The 22,060-nt window shown below is 39.0% G+C and overlaps 1 protein-coding gene across 9 annotated transcripts in view; it reads left to right on the top strand.

Annotated features, from left to right (window-relative positions):
• Positions 1–22,060, top strand: part of ACSL4 (acyl-CoA synthetase long chain family member 4) — an 86,477-nt gene that overhangs the window by 28,906 nt on the left and 35,511 nt on the right. For 5 of the 9 annotated variants that reach the window (XM_082865044.1, XM_082865041.1, XM_082865039.1 and 2 more), the window contains exon 2: positions 9,535–9,587. The gene's annotated coding sequence lies outside the window, so the exon portion shown is untranslated. Of the gene's footprint in view, positions 1–9,534; positions 9,588–20,938; positions 21,046–22,060 lie in introns of all 9 variants that reach the window. The other 4 variants (XM_082865042.1, XM_082865040.1, XM_082865037.1 and 1 more) reach the window with 1 other exon arrangement.

The following is a 22,060-nucleotide window of genomic DNA, read 5'->3' as shown; positions in this document are numbered from 1 at the left end:
GTTTCCTTAGGCTATTCGTAGAAGTAGAGAGTGAAATTATTCGGTCATGAGTTATGTAAGACTTCAAGTGTCCGGATGCCTATTGCCAAATTGCTTTCTATAAAGCTTGTACCAATTTACACTTCTGTCAACAGGATAAAAAGTGCCTTTCTGTATACATTTGGCAACAATGAGTAATTTATTCTTAATTGGCACTACTTTTGATGGCTCCCCAGTGCATTGCTGTCTGTTTCAGCAAATAAAAATTATTCCTGGCAGAAATGAAAGTGGGGGATGTAATATCATAAACAGTAGTACTACAACGAACTGGCGGCCCCAGATACTTTGAGAATTGTTGAAGCAGGCCATATTTTAGCTCTAAGAGTCTGTGTTTCTAAAAATACATTTTTCCTTTTCAAGTAGTTTATCAGTCTCATCTTTAATGTAGAGAAAAATGCTAATACTTTTCTTCTAAAATTATTGCTTCATGAACTGTACTTTGCTGGACAGCAGAAACTAACACAACACTGTAAAGCAACTATACTCCAGTAAAAATTAATAAAACATTATTGCTTCATGAGTGCTTACTGTTCATTACGTTAGCGCTTTCTGTATGTATATTTATTGAGTCATGCCTTTGAAAACAAAATGTAACTTCTGGCAAAAATAGTCCAAGTTTTTGGAACATTTGGTTTGTTACACAGCAGTAATTTCTGGTCAAGGTCTCTTAAATTAACAAATACTTCTTTCAACTATTATTCAGTTCTTTAGTATTTTAGTAAAGGCCTTGTGAATTCAGAATCACCCATGTATCACCATACTGCTTGAGTAAACTTGGAAGGAAGAGATTTGGTAAGTCCAATGTTTGATATTATGCAATCGATTTGTCCAACACATTTTCTAAAATCAGTATCATAAGATTGCTGGTCCTAGAGGGCAGACAGCAGAAGCAAGAAGAACTACAGTCCTGCAGCCTTTGGAACAAAAACCACATTCACACAAAGATAGACAAGATGAAAGGGCAGAGGGCTATGTACTAGTTGAAGGAACAAGATAAAACCCCAGAAAAACATCTAAATTAAGTGGAGATAGGCAAGCTTCCAGAAAAAGAATTCAGAATAATGATGATTCAGGACCTCGGATAAAGAACGAAGGCAAAGATCGAGAAGATGAAAGAAATGTTTAACAAAGACCTAGAAAAATTAAAGACCAAACAAACAGAGATGAACAATACAATAACTGAAATGAAAACTACACTAGAAGGAATCAATAGCAGAATAACTGAGGCAGAAGAATGGATAAGTGACCTGGAAGACAGAATGGAGGAATTCACTGCTGCAGAACAGAATAAAGAAAAAAGAATGAAAAGAAATGAAGACAGCCTAAGAGACCTCTGGGACAACATTAAACGCAACAGCATTCGCATTATATGGGTCCCAGAAGGAGAAGAGAGAGAGAAAGGACCAGAGAAAATATGTGAAGAGATTATAATCGAAAACTTCCCTAACATGGGAAAGGAAATAGCCACCCAAGTCCAGGAAGTGCAGCAAGTCCCATACAGGATAAACCCAAGGAGAAACACGCCAAGACACACAGCAATCAAATTGGCAAAATTCAAAGAAAAATTATTGAAAGCAGCAAGGGAATAATGACAAATAACATACATGAGAACTCCCAGAAGGTTAACAGCTGATTTCTCAGCAGAAACTCTACAAGCCAGAAGGGAGTGGCATGATATACTTAAAGTGATGAAAGGGAAGAACCTACAACCAAGATTACTCTACCCGGCAAGGATCTCATTCAGATTCGATGGAGAAATCAAAGCTTTACAGACAAGCAAAAACTAAGAGAATTCAGCACCACCAAACCAGCTCTACAACAAAGGCTAAAGGAACTTCTCTAAGTGGGAAACACAAGAGAAGAGAAGGACCTACAAAAACAAACCCCAAACAATTAAGAAAATGGTCATAGGAACATATATATTGATAATTACCTTAAACGTGAGTGGATTAAATGCTCCAAACAAAAGACACAGGCTAGCTGCATGGATACAGAAACAAGACCCATCTATATGCTGTCTACAAGAGACCCACTTCAGACCTAGGGACACATACAGACTGAAAGTGGGGGATGGAAAAAGATATTCCATGCAAACGGAAATCAAAAGAAAGCTGGAGTAGCAATACTCATATCAGATAAAATAGACTTTAAAACGAAGAATGTTACAAGAGACAAGGAAGGACACTACATAATGATCAAGGGATCAAACCAAGAAGAAGATATAACTATTATAAATATATATGCACCCAACATAGGAGCACCTCGATACATAAGGCAACTGCTAACAGCTATAAAAGAGGAAATCGACAGTAACACAATAATAGTGGGGGACTTTAACACCTCACTTACACCAATGGACAGATCATCCAAAATGAAAATAAATAAGGAAACAGAAGCTTTAAATGGCACAATAGACCAGATAGATTGAATTGATATTTATAGGACATTCCATCCAAAAACAGCAGATTACACTTTCTTCTCAAGTGCACACGGAACATTCTCCAGGATAGATCACATCTTGGGTCACAAATCAAGCCTCAGTAAATTTAAGAAAATTGAAATCGTATCAAGCATCTTTTCTGACCACAACATTGTGAGATTAGAAATGAATTACAGGGAAAAAATGTAAAAAACACAAACACATGGAGGCTATACAATACGTTATTAAATAACCAAGAGATCACTGAAGAAATCAAAGAGGAAATCAAAAAATACCTAGAGACAAATGACAATGCAAACACGATGATCCAAAACCTATGGGATGCAGCAGAAGCAGTTCTAAGAGGGACGTTTATAGCTATACAAGCCTACCTCAAGAAACAAGAAAAATCTCAAATAAACAATCTAACCTTACACCTAAAGGAAGTAGAGAAAGAAGAATAAACAAAACCCAAAGTTAGCAGAAGGAAAGAAATCATAAAGGTCAGAGCAGAAATAAATAGAAACAAAGAAAACAATAGCAAAGATCAATAAATCTAAAAGCTGGTTCTTGAGAAGATAAACAAAATTGATAAACCATTAGCCAGACTCATCAAGAGACAGAGGGAGAGGACTCAAAGCAATAAAATTAGAAATGAAAAAGGAGAAGTTACAAAAGACACCACAGAAATACAAAGCATCCTAAGAGAATACTACAAGCAACTCTATGCCAATAAAATTGACAACATGGAAGAAATGGACACATTTTTAGAAAGGTATAACCTTCCAAGATTGAACCAGGAAGAAATAGAAAATATGAACAGACCAATCACAAGTAATGAAATTGAAACTATGATTAAAAATCTTCCAACAAACAAAAGTCAAGGACCAGATGGCTTCACAGGTGAATTCTTTCAAACATTTAGAGAAGAGCTAACACCCATCCTTCTCAAACTCTTCCAAAAAATTGTGGCGGAAGGAACACTCCCAAACTCATTCTATGAGGCCACCATTACCCTGATAGCAAAAGCAGACAAAGATACTACCGAAAAAGAAAATTACAGACCAATATCATGATGAATATAGGTGCAAAAATCCTCAACAAACTACTATCAAACAGAATGCAACAACACATTAAAAGGATCATTACACCATGATCAAGTGGGATTTATCCGAGGGATGCAAGAATTCTTCAATATATGCAAATCAATCAATGTGATACACCATATTAACAAATGGAAGAATAAAAACCATATGATCGGGCTTCCCTGGTGGCACAGTGGTTGAGAGTCCGCCTGCCGATGCAGGGGACACGGGTTCGTGCCCCGGTCCGGGAAGATCCCACATGCCGCGGAGCGGCTGGGCCCGTGAGCCATGGCCGCTGAGCCTGCGCGTCCAGAGCCTGTGCTCCGCAACGGGAGAGGCCACAACAGTGAGAGGCCCGCGTACGGCAAAAATAAAATAAAATAAAATAAAAACCATATGATCATCTCAATAGATGCAGAGAAAAGCTTTTGACAAAATTCAACACCCACTTATGATAAAAACTCTCCAGAAAGTGGACATAGAGGGAACCTCCCTCAACATAATAAAGGCCATATATAACAAAGCCACAGCAAACATCATTCTCAATGGTGAACAACTGAAAGCATTTGCTCTAAGATCAGGAACAAGACAAGGTTGTCCACTCTCACCACTATTATTCAACATAGTTTTGGAAGTCCTAGCCGCGGCAATCAGAGAAGAAAAAGAAATAAAAGGATTCCAAATTGGAAAAGAAGAAGTAAAGCTGTCACTGTCTGCAGATGACATGATACTATACATAGACAATCCTAAAGATGCCACCAGAAAACTACTAGAGCTAATCAATGAACTTGGTAAAGTAGCAAGATACAAAATTAATGCACAGAAATCTCTTGCATTCCTTTACACTAATGATGAAAAATCTGAAAGAGAAATTAAGGAAACACTCCCATTTACCATTGCAACAAAAAGAATAAAATACCTTGGAATAAATCTACCCAGGGAGACAAAAGATCTGTATGTAGAAAACTATAAGACACTGATGAAAGAAATTAAAGATGATACCAACAGATGGAGAGATATACCATGTTCTTGGATTGGAAGAATCAAGATTGTGAAAATGACTATACTACCCAAAGCAATCTACAGATTGAATGCAATCCCTATCAAATTACCAATGGCATTTTTTACAGAACTAGAACAAAAAATCTTAAAATTTGTATGGAGACACAGAGACCCCGAATAGCCAAAGCAGTCTTGAGGGGAAAAAACCTAGGTGGCGGAATCAGACTCCTTGACTTCAGACTATACTACAAAGCTACAGTAATCAAGACAATATGGTCCTGGCACAAAAACAGAAACAGAGATCAATGGAACAAGATAGAAAGCCCAGAGATAAACCCACGCACCTATGGTCAACTCATCTGTGATAAAGGAGGCAAGGATATACAATGGAGAAAAGACAGTCTCTTCAATAAATGGTGCTGGGAAAACTGGACAGCTACATGTAAAGAATGAAATTAGATCACTCCCTAACACCATACACAAAAATAAACTCAAAATGGATTCAAGACCTAAATGTAAGACCGGATACTATAAAACTCTTAGAGGAAAACATAGGAAGAACACTCTTTGACATAAATCACAGCAAGATCTTTTTTGATCCACCTCCTAGAGTAATGGTAATAAAAGCAAGAATAAACAAATGGGACCTAATCAAACTTAAAAGCTTTTGCACAGCAAAGGAAACCATAGACAAGACGAGAAGACAACCCTCAGAATGAGAGAAAATATTTGCAAATGAATCAACTGACAAAGGATTAATCTCCAAAATATATAAAGAGCTCGTGCATCTCAATGTTAAAGAAACAAACAACCCAATCCAAAAATGGGCAGAAGACCTAAATAGACATTTATCCAAAGAACACAACAGATGGCCAAGAAGCACATGAAAAGCTGCTCAACATCACTAATTATTAGAGAAATGCAAATGAAAACTACAGTGAGGTATCACCTCACACCAGTTAGAATGGGCATCATCAGAAAATCTACAAACAGCAAATGCTGGAGAGGATGTGGAGAAAAGGGAACCCTCTTGCCCTGTTGGTGGGAATGTAAATTGATACAGCCACTGGGGAGAGCAGAATGGAGTTTGCTTCAAAAACTAAAAATAGAATTGCCATATGATCCAGTAATTCCACTTCTGGGCATATACCCAGAGAAAACCATAATTCAAAAAGACACATGCACGCCAACGTTCATTGTAGTACTATTTACAATAGCCAGGTCATGGAAGCAACCTAAATGCCCATTGACAGACGAATGGATAAAGAAGATGTCATACATACATACAATGGAATATTACTCAGCCATAAAATGGAATGAAACTGAGTCATTTGTTGAGACGTGGATGGATCTAAAGACTGTCATACAGAGTGAAGTAAGTCAGAAAGAGAAAAACAAATATTGTATATTAGCGCATATATGTGGAACCTAGAAAAATGGTACAGATGAACTGGTTTGCAGGGCAGAAATTGAGACACAGATGTAGAGAACAAACGTATGGACACCAAGGGGGGAAAGCCGCGGGGGGGTGTGGATGGTGGTGTGCTGAATTGGACGATTGGGATTGACATGCATACACTGATGTGTATAAAATTGATGACTAATAAGTACCTGCTGTATAAATAAATAAATAAATAAAATTTAAAAATTACCAAAAAAAAAAGATTGCTGGTCCTGAGTCAAGAATTATCAATGTGACAGCAATTTTCATCTATTAAAACTTTTCTTTCCCAGTGGTTGTTTCCTAATAGTCAAGCTGTATCTTAGGTGGGTCTTACAAGTAGATTTTTGATATTTGTTGCTTTAAAAAATTCTTATTTAAATGCAGTTGTTCTATTGAGAGCTTTTAAAAGAATGTGCCTTTCCCTCTTGATACTGTTGTTAGTTTCATCCAAGGTAATCAAAAGGATAGGGATAGTGCACCTTTTTTTGTTTTCTGATATTCTCACATTCATCTTTTTTTTTTTTTTTTCAGTATGCGGGCCTCTCACTGTTTTGGCCTCTCCTGTTGCGGAGCACAGGCTCCGGACGCGCAGGCTCAGCGGCCATGGCTCACGGGCCCAGCCGCTCCACGGCATGTGGGATCTTCCCGGACGGGGCACAAACCCGTGTCCCCTGCATCGGCAGGTGGACTCTCAACCACTGCGCCACCAGGGAAGCCCCACATTCACCTTAAGAGTAAAACTAATCAATACTGATTAGAAAGAAATTCTTAATTTTGCTGTGTAGGGAAGCATATAAGATGCTTTCCTAATGTTCTAGAAAGTAGACCCTATTTTAGTCCATTTGGAGGGGAGAGGGAGGAGAGTTTGTTTTTAGAGACTAGTTCATTACTCTCATTTTAAAGCCTATTTCCGTTCTGAAAGTGTGCAACTTTTGAAGTAAGGAATGGAATTTCTATGCATGTGGTTTATCTTCCCGTCCCAGGTGAAGTCTGGTACTTATATTGTAGGTTAGGTACTTGTCATTTTTATACACACACAATTTACATATGTGTGCTATGCAAATTGTGTGTATGTGTGATATATATAAAACCATACTAATGATAAAACTGTATGTGTCTATATATAATTTATATACATAATTTGTCATACTAATTATAAGGGGAGAAGTTAAGTAACAGAAAGAGTGATAATAGAATTCTTAGCTAGAGTTGAAGTATTTCTCTTCACATTCAAACTAGACTCTGTCTTTGAGCTAGGGTAAAGACAGTGGGTATAGTATAAATAAACATTACTTCAAAACTTAGAAAGTGAAACAAAGAACTTACCCCTGAGTACTGCAGATTTAACTACATAAAGAAAACTAAATAAAGAAATATTTCTTGTTTTTCTCTTTCTGTATATATATATATATAAACATAGACAATTTATATGTTCTTCTAGCATTGAAAAGAATAATTTTTGACTTAGGAGTAAAATGAAAGATTTTCTGTTTGGCTAAAATTGATTATCATCATTCTAAAATATAATAGTACTTGTAGCTGTCCAGTTTTCCCAGTACCACTTATTGAAGAGGCTGTCTTTTCTCCATTGTATATTCTTGCTTCCTTTATCAAAAATAAGGTGAGCACACATGCGTGGGTTTATCTCTGGGCTTACTATCTGTTCCATTGATCTATATTTCTGTTTTTGTGCCAGTACCATACTGTCTTGATTACTGTAGGTTTGTAGTATAGTCTGAAATCTGGGAGCCTGATTCCATCAGCTCCGTTTTGTGTTCTCAAGATTGCTTTGGCTATTTGGGGTCTTTTGTTTTTCTATACAAATTGTGAAATTTTTTGTTCTACTTCTGTGAAAAATGCCATTGGTAGTTTGGTAGGGATTGCACTGAAAAGTAGATTGCTTTGGGTAGTGTAGTCATTTTCACAATGTTGATTCTTCTAATCCAAGAACATGGTATATCTCTCCATCTGTTTGTATCATCTTTAATTTCTTTCATCAGTGTCTTATAGTTTTCCGCACACAGGTCTTTTGTCTCCTTAGGTAGGTTTATTCCTAGGTTTTGTTTTTTTTTTAAACATCTTTATTGGAGTATAATTGCTTTACAATGGTGTGTTAGTTTCTGCTTTATAACAAAGTGAATCAGTTATTCATATGCATATGTTCCCATATCTCTTCCCTCTTGCGTCTCCCTCCCTCCCACCCTCCCTATCCCACCCCTCTAGGTGGTCACAAACCACCTAGATGATCTCCCTGTGCTATGCGGCTGCTTCCCACTAGCTCTCTGTTTTACGTTTGGTAGTGTATATATGTCCATGCCACTGTCTCACTTTGGTATTTTATTCTTTTTGTTGCAGTGGTAAATGGGAATGTTTCCTTAATTTTTCTTTCAGATTTTTCATCCTTCGTGTACAGGAATGCAAGAGATTTCTGTGCATTAATTTTGTATCCTGCTACTTTACCAAATTCGTTGATTAGCTCTAGCAGTTTTCTGGTGGCATGTTTAGGATTCTCTATGTAGAGTATCATGTCATCTGCAAGCAGTGACAGCTTTACTTCTTCTTTTCCAATTTGGATTCCTTTTATTTCTTTTTCTTCTCTGATTGCTGTGGCTAAAACTTCCAGAACTATGTTGAATAACAGTGGTGAGAGTGGACAACCTTGTCTTGTTCCTGATCTTAGAGGCCATGGTTTCAGGTTTTCACCATTGAGAACAATTTGGCTATGGGTTTGTGATATATGGCCTTTATTATGTTGAGATAGGTTCCCTCTATGCCCACTTTCTGGAGGGTTTTTATCATAAATCGGTGTTGAATTTTGTCAGAAGCTTTTTCTGCATCTATTGAGATGATCATATGGTTTTTCTCCTTCAGTTTGTTAATATGGTGTATCACACTGATTGATTTGCATATATTGAAGAATCCTAGCATTCCTGGGGTAAACCCCACTTGTAGAGTTTTGAATATTGTTTCTTTGAGCCAGGCTCAGTTACTTTTGTGAGATCCCAATAGCACAACTTTTAGTCATTTCTTGTTTTTCCTTTGGTACCTGGCTTATCATGAACTACCTGGCTTATCATGCACAGGTAATGTGAAACAGCATGTGAGGTTTCTTTTTATTTAGTTATTTATTTTTAAAATTTTATTTTTATTTTTATTTTTGGGTGCATTCGGTCTTCGTTGCTGTGTGCAGGCTTTGTCTAGTTGTGGCGAGCGGGGGCTACTCTTTGTTGTGGTGCGTGGGCTTCTCATTGCGGTGGCTTTTCTTGCTGTGGAACACGGGCTCTGTGTGCATGGGCTACAGTAGTTGTGGCACGTGGGCTCAGTAGTTGTGGTTTGCGGGCTCTAGAGCGCAGGCTGAGTAGTTGTGGTGCACGGGCTTAGTTGCTCTGCAGCATGTGGGATCTTCCCGGACCAGGGCTTGAACCAGTGTCCCCTGCACTGGCAGGAAGATTCTTAACCACTGCGCCACCAGGGAAGTCTGAGGTTTCTTTTTAAAGGGGATCTTTTCTCATGTCACTATACATAAATGTTGTCTCTTATTGCAGATTGGAGTCACGAAAGATACACGGGTTCTTCTTAAGAGAAAAAGAGGAAATCTGTAAGTATTTGTCCTTTAAAAATTCTAAATTTGCCATCTTGTCAGCTTTTGGAGAAAACTAAGTGACCAAACTAACAGGCATTTTTCCTCTCTTTATATTAGAAAAGCCCTGCCAGTATTTATGTTTGTGTTAAAAAGGCAATATTTGGGAAAGTAAAATAGGAAAGCTTTTTACTCTGGGCAACTTCTAAAATTTAAACTGTCACTCACTTATGAAAGGGGAAGTGTTGCTTAAAATCTAAATACAATCTTTTTCTTTTGAGTATTACCAAAAAATGGAGTCACAGATTGGAGTTCCAATTCTGGCTACTGAGGCGGTGTGTCTTTGGCAAGCTGTTTAGCTTCCCTTTGCCTCAATTTCCTCATCTGTAAAATGAGCTTAATAAGTGTAAGTGTCCAGTGACTGGTTCATTAATATCGATGAAGTTGAATCTGTAGTAGTGTATATTTTCTCCAGTAAATTGAAGCTTATTCTAGTTACTGTTTCTCAAACTGTTTTACATATATTTCTGATCTTCAAAAATCTAAGCATCTCTACTGTCCTTTACTGAGGCATCTACTCTAGACTGTAATATAGAATGAAAGAAATGCAACAGAGCACCTAAAGTTAGAATTTTAGTGTTTGAGCCTTGGACCTTGAAAATTACCTAGTCCAGGGGTTCCCAAACATTGACCTATAGACCGTGCCCTCACCAGTGAAGCGTTTTTACTGGTCCATGGTGAAGTGAGGAAAACAAAGACAACAGGCCATGAGATTTTTAAAGCTCAACTTTTTCCATTTAAATGATTGCTTCTTATTATAAGATACATCCTCCTAATTTTGAGGAGTTAGACCCATTCTGTATTTTATGAAATGATAGTGATAGTAAATGATAGGTTTATGGTTTTTGTTTTTATGTCCATACCTGGCCAAAAAAAAATTGGCAGCTGTGTCATTGCTGCCTTCTTTGTTTTTAAAACTTTTATTGGTCCATGATATCTTAAAATCTGAAGCCAACTTTCTCATTGTACAGATGAGGAAACAGACAGGAGGTTATTTAATTTGTTCCAGGTAATGCAGCTCAGCAAGGTGCTGAGCTAGGACCAAAAGCCCTGTATCCAATGCTGCCTCTCTTGTATTTCTGTTCTTCTGAGAATTGCTTTCATTATAATAGCTTATGAAATTGAAACAGAAGATCTAGTAGTTCTTATGTGCTAATTCAGAACACTCAGTGTTCTTGTAAAGCTAAGGTTTAAAGTCTACCGATCAGCCTGCATTAGAAAAATCTTGAACATGACCAAAGATTTTCATCAACAGGCCAGAATTAGTTGTCCCTGAATTCAGCTACATAGGCAGCATGCTATTTCCATGATTGACAAAGAAGATACCAATAAGTGTAGTGTTTCCTTTGGGAAATAGACCATAGTGCAATTGTGAGGGCTGTAGTATTCAGGCTTCTATAGTTATTTATCCAGAGAGTCTGTTTTCTCTCTCTCTCTCTCACTCTCTCTCTCTCTCTCTCTCTCTCTCTCTCTCTCTCTCTCTCTCTCTCTCTCTCTCTCTCTCTCTGTCTCTCCCTCTCTCCACACACACACACACACACACACACACACACATCTACACACATAGATAAATACTAACAGTAGTTGGCCTGCAACCCATCTAGATGTGTAACAGAAAAAACTACCAAGGTGAAGAGCTGGAGTTGCCAGGAGCCTTAGTGAGAGGCCAGTTGTGGCCAGTTGTGTTCAGGTGTCAACAGACACCTTGGAGACTCCTCTTCAATTGGCATAGCTCTGCCTTGGCTATCCCCAAACACACTTCAAAACAGAAATACCTAATTCCCTCATCTCCCTTGCCTCACTCACGTTTGTGACGCTCGCATGGGCCAGGTAAACAAATGAACGTGAAGAGAGAACAGAATGGAAAGTATTACCCATCCCTAACGTGGAGACATTATCTCTAGGAGTACTTTTCCATGGCTTCTTGTATTTGACTTCATGTGGCTTCCTTCTTTAGTTAAGAATTCTTTAATTTCTCAAATGTCAGGCACACACTAATGCAATGTCAATAATTTAAATACATATTAAATTAATAATAATGTTAATAAAAAATACGTATTGAATTTTTCATTGTCTGGAATACCTGTGCCCTTTTCTTACCAACACTAATATTTAAGAGTTGACTGAATGGCTATAAGCTTTCGGTCTTCAACAGATTTATCACTCTTTGAGTTCTTTTATTAACCTAATTTATAATGAATATTTACTACTGAAGAGCAGAGTGAAGCTTTTTTGTTTTGTTTTGTTTTCTACCATGATACAGTTTCACATCATGGTGGCCAGGTAGCTGAGTTGTAGTGACTTAATTAGCCATTTTGTAAGAAATGGTTTAAGACTACATTGCTGCATAACTTTTAACAGTGTGAAGTACTGGGAAACAACATTAGCAGAGAACCAACCTATTAAACTGGTCCCTCTTCTAGCAAAGGTGGAAGATAGGGCATGTGGCCAAAAAAAGATATAAGTTGCAAAATTCTCCCTATAACACAGAGGTACTCCTGTGGGAAGTATCACTGCTGGTTACAGATTTTTATTTGAACCTGAGTTCATGTTTGGCAGCCCGCAGTTGTATTACTTTATTATAATTAGTAGATAAGATGATAGAAGACAGATGAATAACAAATAGGTAAGATGACAGAGTCTGCATATTTCTCACTCAGATGAAACACATGTGTAACTGTGAGCTAATTTGAAAGATCAGATCTGTAGCCCAGTTGTTTTTGATTAACTAATGTTACGATCATAAAGAAAAAATATCCAGTAAATGGAAGAGTCTACAGACAAAATTAAAGTCCACACCATGCGTGATGGGCCGTCTAATGTAGCAGCAGGATTTTGTCTACAGGGACCTGTAGCAGATTCTCTTTAGCAGCAGCTGTAGAACACTGGAATTGTCACTGTGCTGGCTGCTTCCCTTCTACAGCACTGAACGCATAACTCCTAGAACTTAGTTTGTCTCCCCTTTTTCATGATGTCTGATAAAGTTGGATTGTAACATCATGCTTTGTCAGTAGGTGCCACTTCTAGCATGATATATCCTCAAAATTCCTTACATGTAAGCTTTGGATTAAATTATATCCAGCCCACTCTCAACTTTGGAAAGCTAGCTGGGACGAAGTGAGAGAGTAGCATTGACATATATACAGTACCAAATGTGAAATAGATAGCTAGTGGGAAGCAGCTGCATCACACAGGGAGATCAGCTCGGTGCTGTGTGACCACCTAGAGGGGTGGGATAGGGAGGGTGGGAGGGAGATGCAAGACGGAGGGGATATGGGGATATATGTATACATATAGCTGATTCACTTTGTTATACAGCAGAAACTAACACAACATTGTAAAGCAATTATACTCCAATAAAGATGTTAAAAAAATCGTGTGTTGCGATCACTTAAAATGAGGAAGAGATATGTAACACAGTGTTACATACACAGTGTGTGTATACATACACAGTGTGTGTGAAGTGCAGAAGCACAACATGGGCTCCTAGATCTCATTTCAACATACTAGATCTCTTTAACACATGTGAGTAGGGTCCCAATTATATACTATCCGATGACCTAGAAAAAGCATTATCTGATGAATGAGTGCTGAGGATGTTCTTAAGGTGTTATGGGAGGGAACACGTGCTAGAACAAGAAAGAGCATTTTCAACATGGCAGCGGAGGTGCTTTCTTTTCTGGGGAAAGCTGGGAAGAGACTAGCAGGATGGCGACTTCAGGAGTTAATACCTGTCCAGGTGATGAAGTAAACAGGTTTGGTTAATCTTGTTAGAGACAAACCCAAAGATCAGTCATAGTTGTGAGATACTCCTAGTCAAGGTAGCTAGGCACAGGTGCAATGTGGTGTTAGAGAGCATCTATATATTCACCCTAGGTGTTTTTGTTTTGCTTTTTTCAGTTTTCAGATGTATTTATTATAATTACTGTATACCAGGTTAAAAGTTTGCTTGTATTAGCTATTTCATATTTATTATATTGGCTTACTAACTTTGAGTCAGATGAGACTTACAAGGGGCAGACGGATGTATATTTCACATGATTATTCAGTCTTGTAGACTGCCTGATAGCAAAAGATCCTGCTAGCTACTCTTAATGACTTTTATTTTCTTAAAATATTAACATTTAAAAAGTTTTAATGTTAAAATGTTAATTTTAATGTTTTAGTGTTAAGGGTTGACTGAATGGCTGTAAGATTTCAGTCTTCAACAGATTTATCAGTCTTTGAATTCTTTTATTAATCTCACTTATAAGGTATATTTACTGCTGAAGAGCAGAGTGAAGTTTTTTTTGTTTGTTCTCTCCCATGATACAGTTTCACATCATGGTGGCCAGGTAGCTGAGTTGTAGTGACTTACTTAGCCATTTTGTGAGAAAATGGCTAAATAAGTCATTTGTCTACAAATGTTTTAATGTTAAAAGTTTTAATATTAAAATATAAAGTTAATTATATTGTAATGTAGCTCCTGTAAAGTTTGATTTCATGAACCAAAGGCAACCAATTTCTTTAACATGTATATGAGCTTTCTCCTACATGTTTTAAAATCATTTGGAGCTTTTTAATAGTGTGTGAAAGAAAATAGGATTTTTTAAAAAAGCACCCCAGCCCTTTACAGAAGTCTTGGTGATGTAATATCTATGTAGAAGTATGATCTTCTAAAGTGCAACCGGTATGCTTACCTGTTTAATCTCTTGTATTTTTTATAATTTTCTGATTTAAAGTTGTTTAGTGAATACAGCTTATCCTTTTCAGAAGGCAAATTATCTCTTTATTTGGTGTTTAAATTACCCTTAAGTGATGTATGATTTGAAAATGTGATTTCTTAAAGTAGCACTGACATAGTTAACCATTGATTATCAAGTTTATATTTTGTATGTTTTCATAAGGTATTATTATATCAAGGACAGATGACGTTAATTTGCCCTACCACGTGTTTCAGCTTGGTAGAGGTGTGCATCCTTCCTTGGTTTAGTCTATTTTATAAAACTTTCGAAAAAAAGTGTCTTGGCATTGACTTCACTTTATTAGTTTTTCTCTGTGCTGCTGGGAGAGATGATATCTTTTAAATTCAGACTTTAATCAGTATGTAGTGTTTGTTTACTTTGTGTACTGGAGCTTAATGTATTACTAATGCTTTTTGTGTTTAACCTAGCTATCTCAGAGCGTTTGAAGTAACTGGAATGAAATACTTAACATTAAACTTGACCTCAAAATTTTAAAAAAATTTTAAAATAAAAAATTTTTAAATTTTTAAAAAATTTTTTAAAATTTTTTAAAATTTAAAATTTTAAAATAAAAAAATTAAAAAAAATTGCACTTACACTTACACTTATGCTTCTAGGACTTACTAGACACCTAAAGGGCTTTTTTTTCCCTATAAAAATGCCTTAGGCTGTAGGACAGATCAGTGCTCAAAGTTGTCATCAGGATTTTTTTCATATACAAAGTTTGTCACTCTCACCCATTTAGATTATACCAGTATGACCAAGGTCACAGACAGTACAGCTGAAAGTATGGACTTTAAAATCAGATAGACCTGGGTCCAAATCCCTACTTAGCTGTGTTAACTTGGGCAAATGATCTGTCTGAGACTGTTCTATCATCAGCTATGTCATCAGGGTATTACTTCAAAAGGGTTTTCTGATGGACTAAATGAAATAATGTATCTGAAGGACTGAGCACAGTGCCTAGCTCCTAGTACAGGCTCAACAAGTGGTTATTAATCTGATTCTCATATAGAATGCCGAACATCAACAGGAATGATTAGCTATCCCCTGACTGAAGCTGATGCCCTGCCCTTTTACAGCTGAAATACAAATGCATCACTTGATTTCAAGGAAGCGCAACTCAGAGTTTACGTCCTCCTGGTGGGACAGCAGTATTTCTCTTCATGCATGGCAGGACAGCACTCCTCTCTGAAAGGCATCCGTGAAAAAGCACATAGTAAAAATTCTGTAACCCTCTTGCTTTTATAACAACTGTCTTTTCCCTCCATGTAACAGGCAGTTTTTCCAGTTTCATATTTTCTCTCAAGCAACTAAATACGTGTTCAAATTAATTACCAGGGGCTTTTAAGAGTATACCATTTCCTAGAGTGTTGGCATGGACAAGTGATTTTTTAAGAAGATGACTAAGGTTGGTTGTCTTCCGGCTATTGCACTTACGTCCATTTTTACTTTATAGTTTCAGAGCAATCCATGTCCATTCCGTTTTTTTTTTTGGCTGCGCTGGGTCTTCATTGCTGCGCACGGGCTTTCTCTAGTTGCGGCGAGCGGGGGCTACTCTTCATTGCAGTGTGCACGCTTCTCATTGCGGTGGCTTCTCATTGCGGAGCACGGGCTGTAGGCTCTCGGGCTTCAGTAGTTGTGGCACATGGGCTCAGTAGTTGTGGCTCATGGGCTCTAGAGCGCAGGCTCAGTAGTTGTGGCGCACAGGCTTAGTTGCCCTGCGGCATATGGGATCTTCCCGGACCAGGGATCTAACCCATGTCCCCTGCCTTGGCAGGCGGATTCTTAACCTCTGGACCACCAGGGAAGTCCCTCCATGTCCATTCTTATTTCAGTCAACAAGTTTATTGAACAGTTAACACACAGAGGTACTGTTGTAGGAGGATTCAGCAGCAAACAATAAACTCTCTGCCTCATGGAGCTTTTATGTTCTAATGGGGGCATTCATAAATAAACATGAAAAATAAAGCATATGACATAGTAGTTACAAGTACTAAGGAGAATAATAAAGCGAGAAAGGGATAGGAGGTCTTGGGGTTCGATTTTGGAGTGGCTAGAGAAGGCCTCACTGAGAAGGTGACATTTGAGTAAAGACAAAAAGAAGGTGAGAGAATAAGCTGTGCAGGTATCTTAGAAGAACATTCCAGGCAAAGAGAATAGCATGTACAAGGACCCTGAGGCAGGGTCATGCTTGGTGTGTCCCAGAAACAGCAAGGAACAAGTGGGACGGTAGCAGAATGAGGCAGGGAAAAGTGTCGGAGATGAAGATGGAAACTTGAGGTGGAGGACAGATCCCGTCTCCTAGGTCTGAGTAAGGACTGTATTTCTGAATGAGTCATATGGGGATTCTTTGAAAGGTTTTGAGCAGAGGAATGGTATGGTCTAACTTGAACTTGAACTAGAGCACTCTGGCTGCTGAGTTTAGAATTTATTATAAAGGTGGAAGCAGGGAGATCGGATTGGCTATTGCATTTATCCAGGTGAGAGAGGATAGTGGCTTGAGCCAGGATGGTAGCAGTAGAGGTGGTGAGAAGTAGTTGAATTTGATATCTGTTTTGTAAGTAGAGCTGGTAGGATTTGCTGTTGAATTGGGTGTGGAATGTGTGAGAAAGAGAGGGGAGTGAAAGTGAACCTGGTCATTGAAGGCTTTTGGTCAAAGCAACTGGAACTACAGAAATGGGCAAGACTGGGTGTGCTAGGTTTGTGGGAGGACGATCAGTGGCTCAATTTTCAACATATGTATTAAATTTGAATATGTAACTGATATCTAAATGGATCTGTTGAGGAAACAGTTGGATATACAAACCTAGGTGCCTAAGGGAGACCTCCAGGCTAAGGGGGGACATTTTGAGAGTCATCACCATATATATGCTAATTAAAGCTGTGAGACTAAATGAGATCACCATGGGAGTGAGCAGAGATAAAGAAAAGGTTCAAGGACTGAGCACTATAGCGTTTAGAGGTCAGGGAGATGAGGAAGAAGCAGCAAAGAAGATGGAGAAGGAATGGCCGGGGAAGTCGGAAGAAAACCTGAAGAATGGGGTCTACTGGAAGCCAAGTGAAGAAGTTTCCAGCAGGAAAAGAGGGGTCAACAGGGCTAAAGGCTGGTAGTGGGTCAAAGGGGATGAGGACTGAGCTTTAATTGACCTTGGGATCTGACAACATGGAAGTCATCAGTGAACTTGAGCAGAGCAATTTTGTGGAATGGTAGAGGGGAAAGCCTGAGCGTAGTGGGTTCAAGAGAAAATAGGAGGAGGGAGCTGGGTGAGAGAGCACAGAGACAACTCTTCTCCTTCTCCTACAGAGAGGGAGTGGTTTTTAAGATGAAAGAAATAAAAGCCTGTTAGGATGCTGATGGAACCGATTCGAGCCGGAAAAATTAATGAGGCTGGAGAGAGGGAAGAATCAGTAGAGTGGCACCGCCAGGTCTTTCTGGTCTAGACAGGGGTGTCACACACAAGTGAAGGGGTTGGCCTTAGCTAGGAGCATCACTAGTCCATCTCTAGTCATGGGAGAGAAGAGAGCACATGGCCACAGATCCGAGTAGATGGGGAGACACACTGGTGGGAGTCTGTGGAAGTTCTCTTCAGATGGTTTTAGTTTTCTCAGCCAACTGGTAAGCCAGGTCAGCAGCTGAGGATGAGGATGGCAGAGGAGCCTCGGTGGTCTGAAGAGAGAGAACAAAGTGTAACCCCAGGAGAGCAAGCCTCTGGATGGCCTAGTGGATGCCAGGGCAGCATGGTTTCTGTGCAGCTTCAAGGGTCCCTTTGAGGGAGCAAGCATGGATCTAAAGGGGGACGTTCAGCACAGCTGGGTTTTTCTCTAGCCAAATTCAGCTGCATGGGGACGGGTGCAGATTAGGTGGCGGACGGGATTTAACCAGGTTGTGGTTTAGCTGAGTGAGTACAATGAAGAGGGAGAGATGCAAGCAGGTCGAAAGTGTATTCCAGGAACTGATTATTAATGCTCATGAAATTGAAGCTGGATCAGACGAAGGTTTCTCCCAACAGTGGCACGAAGTAGATAACACAAGCGGTATTCCTGTTTTACACGCAATGCCACTGGTACAGAGCTTTTAGGTGAGAGGTCATATATCTCATCCGAAGTCACACATAAGAGCAGACGCTGAGGTTAGAAGCCAGACCTCCTAACTTTGTTTAGTCCATGTACCACCCAGGATATCAGACTTTCTCTTCTTTAGAGAACAATTCATTTTCCCCTAACATAATAGCGGGGTGCATAGTCTTGAGTTGCCAAATCATCATACACGTGTCTCTTATAGTATAGTGGCGTTCTAGTAACGTTGACTCTGAAGTAATTCAATTTTCCCATTGACTTAGATCATAAAAGGGGAACAGCACTTTCCACAGAAAGCTCGAAAGCATCTGCCACTCTACTTGCTGTTTTCTGATACATCCTGCAGTTCTGCCCCCATCCATTCCCCAGTCCATGAGGACTGTCCTCATTTCCCAATCTTTGTCCTCTCCTTTTGAAAACATATCCATCCTTCATACCGACTCCAAATACTGTGCTATTTTGTGAAACCTTTCTGGATGGTTCTCCTTCCTCCCTCTTTTTGTCCCCCCCCAAACTGGATGTAATCTCATCCCTCTTTTGAATACCTTTAGCGTTTCGTTCTTGTTTCTCTGATGGGATCTATCATATTCTACTGTATATATTTGTGAACTCATCTCCCTGCACCCTGCCATACATATGGACACATATGTACATGCACACGTGCATGTAAAGGATTGAGAACATGTTTTACTCATCTTTGTGTTAAGTGTTCAAAACTTACACATAGTAGGTATTCAGATCTTTTTTTTTTTTAACGAATGTATCAATAGGCTGGATGTAACACTGGGGACAGGCCTTGGTTACAGTTTGTACTGTCACAACATTTGCTTCTCTTTGAGATGAAAGATCAGACGATATCAGTGGCTCAAATATTCAGCTGAAATGGAGGTTCCAGTGTGCTCCCACCAAAGCAACTCTGCCTTTTGCTTTTATCTGTACTTGTGTTTTCACGTCCACATAAGATTTTATTCAAATGAATGAGCCATGCCTCGCCCCCTGCCCCCAGTACCACCAGAAAGAATTAGAAAACTTCTGGACTAAATGACCTCTCTGATCTCTCTTTACCTGAATGTTTTTTGAGCCTTGTGTACTCTGTGTGTGTGTGTGTGTGTGTGTGTGTGTGTGTGTATGTGTATGTGTCTCTGTACTACGAGGATTAAGTAGATGTTTCCCTACCTCCAAGACTTAAGGCAAATCTGTTTAAAAAATTAAGTGTATGTAACAACATGAATGACTGAACACATACAATACAGTTTAAATCTAGCTAGATTGTAAGCTCTTCAAAAGCTGTCTTCTACTTCTTCAGCCCCAAGGGTGAGCCTGAGGTGGTACTTCTGGTATTGTCCCTGATAATTTACATATTGAAATAAGTATTTATTTTGAATTGATTTCCTTTCAGTACTTCTTTATATTACCAGTAAAGAATTATTTTAAAAAATTGTGTGTGTGGGTAGACTATCATCTGAGACTATCATCTGTGACTCTCCTTTAAGGTTTATAAAGGAGTATTATGAAGTATTTGTTATAACAAAGAGGTGTTGGGTTTGATAGGGTTGAGAACTCCTGGTCTGTGCCCTATACTTAGGTGCTTAGATGTTTAAAAATGATGGTATAATCAAGGATCAGAATGAGCGGTAGACATTTCAAGTGATGTGGGAAATTAGAAAAAGGAAAGATTATCAAGGATTTGGGTAGTCATGGAACGTCTGATGGAGGAGAGGATTGTTAGAGGGAATCTTGCATATTGAGGATTAGGCACTATGATAGACACTTGATGTACCTTGTCTTGAAAAAATGAATGACCAGACTTGTCAAAGAGACTGAGAAAGCAATTTCTAGGTATAGTAAATCATAAAATTAAAGTTGGAAGGGCCCCAGGAAATCATCTAGGCCAGAAATTTTTAGTGTAAGGGTGGTGTCACCCTTTGGTGTTCATGGATGGATTCCAGGGAACTCAGGAATCCCCTGAATTTGTGTATACCATTTTGCATATCTTTCTGAGGGGAACTGGGTTCATAGTTCTCATTGGATGCTGAAAGGGGCCCATCACCTCTAGGAAGTTAAGGGCTACTGATCTAGTCAGATCCTAAGCTCAGACAGATTGTTTTGCCCAAGGTTACGCAGCCGCCAGTCAGTGACAGAGATGGGGTCTGAAACCCAGGTCTTTCCACCTGTAGTTTCTTGCTCAGTTCACCACACTCAGTTGAAGGACATGAACAAAAGCAGAGGCAGGATTAAGGATTAAGCCAACCATTTTATAGTAGTTGGTGTAAAAACGCACAACTCTCTTGGGGTCAGTAGTCCATTTCCACAAGAGTTGCAGAAGGATGCACTGCAATTTGTCTCCTCACAGTGAACTAATATTTTAATTTTTGTAGTTGAAATATACTGCCACTCTCCAAAATAGCTTTCTCAGCTGAAGGCAAGTTCCTGGAGAGACGTTATTCTCCCTGAGGCTGTTTCTGCGGTTCCTTTCCATTTGGCACTGTTTTTTCTGACCTGCAGTGGCCTCCAGTTTCCTGTCAAATCAAATCAAAACTACTTTGCCTGATTTGTCAGACCCTGTACTACTGTGGCCTGTTTAGCCAGCGAGTACTCTGTGCCCCACTCAGGTGAGTGTCCTTTTTTTTGGCAGTCTCTCCTCTCCCAAAGTCCTTTCATTTCTACCTCTTTATCTTTTATCATGTGGTTCCCCAGCCCAGAATGACCTCCATTCTTTCTCCTTTGTTTCCAGATCCCTGACATAAGGTCCAGCTTAAGTCTAATCTCCACAAAGCCTCCCCTAGTAACTGTGGACCATTTTGCACTTGCTCTGAACTGCTATCGCATTTATTGCTTGCAGTGCACACCATAGCACTTAGGTATTTCCACAGGCTTTTCATCAGAAAAGGTCCAGTGGTCACTTTGGGAGTGGGATTCCAGGAAGTCCAGGGTGGGACTCTGGGCACCCCCAATCCCTGCTTCAGCCAGAGCAGTTCCACTTTAGTGTCTATATATGGGAAGTCTGCATGAGTGTTTATTTGAAGAAATGGTTTTGCTGCCACCTTCTCCTGCAAACAAAGTTTGAAAACACTGGATCTATCTTGTGTGCCGATGGTCTCACAAGTGTTAACTCGTAATGGGCAAGGGCCAGGACTTACACTACTTTGGACTTAACACTACCACTCCCAGGCAACTAGTGCAATTTTGAGCACGAAAGCGGACAAGTAGGAAATGATTTTATGATTGTATTGCTCCAGTTGGGGGGATAGGAGGTAGTGAATAGCATTACCAAGAAATTATTTTAAAGAAGAACTCAGAATAATATTTCTGGTTTGATCTTTGAGAAATAAACCAAAATTGGTAGAATTTTTCTCTCTTTTGGAAACAAAACCAAATCCTATTTAAAGCTGTCCAGTTTACATATACATATTTAAGAGAAACCTCAATACTGGCATTCACTACTCTCCCAAAGTTTAGCCAAACTTAAATACCACGTGCCTGCACTCATATAGGCACTCTAAGTGTTACACGACTGACTTACAGAGTGATGTGTAGTATACCTGAAAACCTATAAAAATTAAATTTAAAATTTATGGCCATAGTGATTAAAACTGGAAAATGCCAGTCTTTCAGACCAGTTATTTC

The sequence above is a fragment of the Leucopleurus acutus genome, assembly GCF_964270905.1.
Source record: "Leucopleurus acutus genome assembly, chromosome: X".
Taxonomy (NCBI): domain Eukaryota; kingdom Metazoa; phylum Chordata; class Mammalia; order Artiodactyla; family Delphinidae; genus Leucopleurus; species Leucopleurus acutus.
Note: the sequence above shows the minus strand (reverse complement) of the source record. Positions and strands in the feature narration are given on the sequence as shown.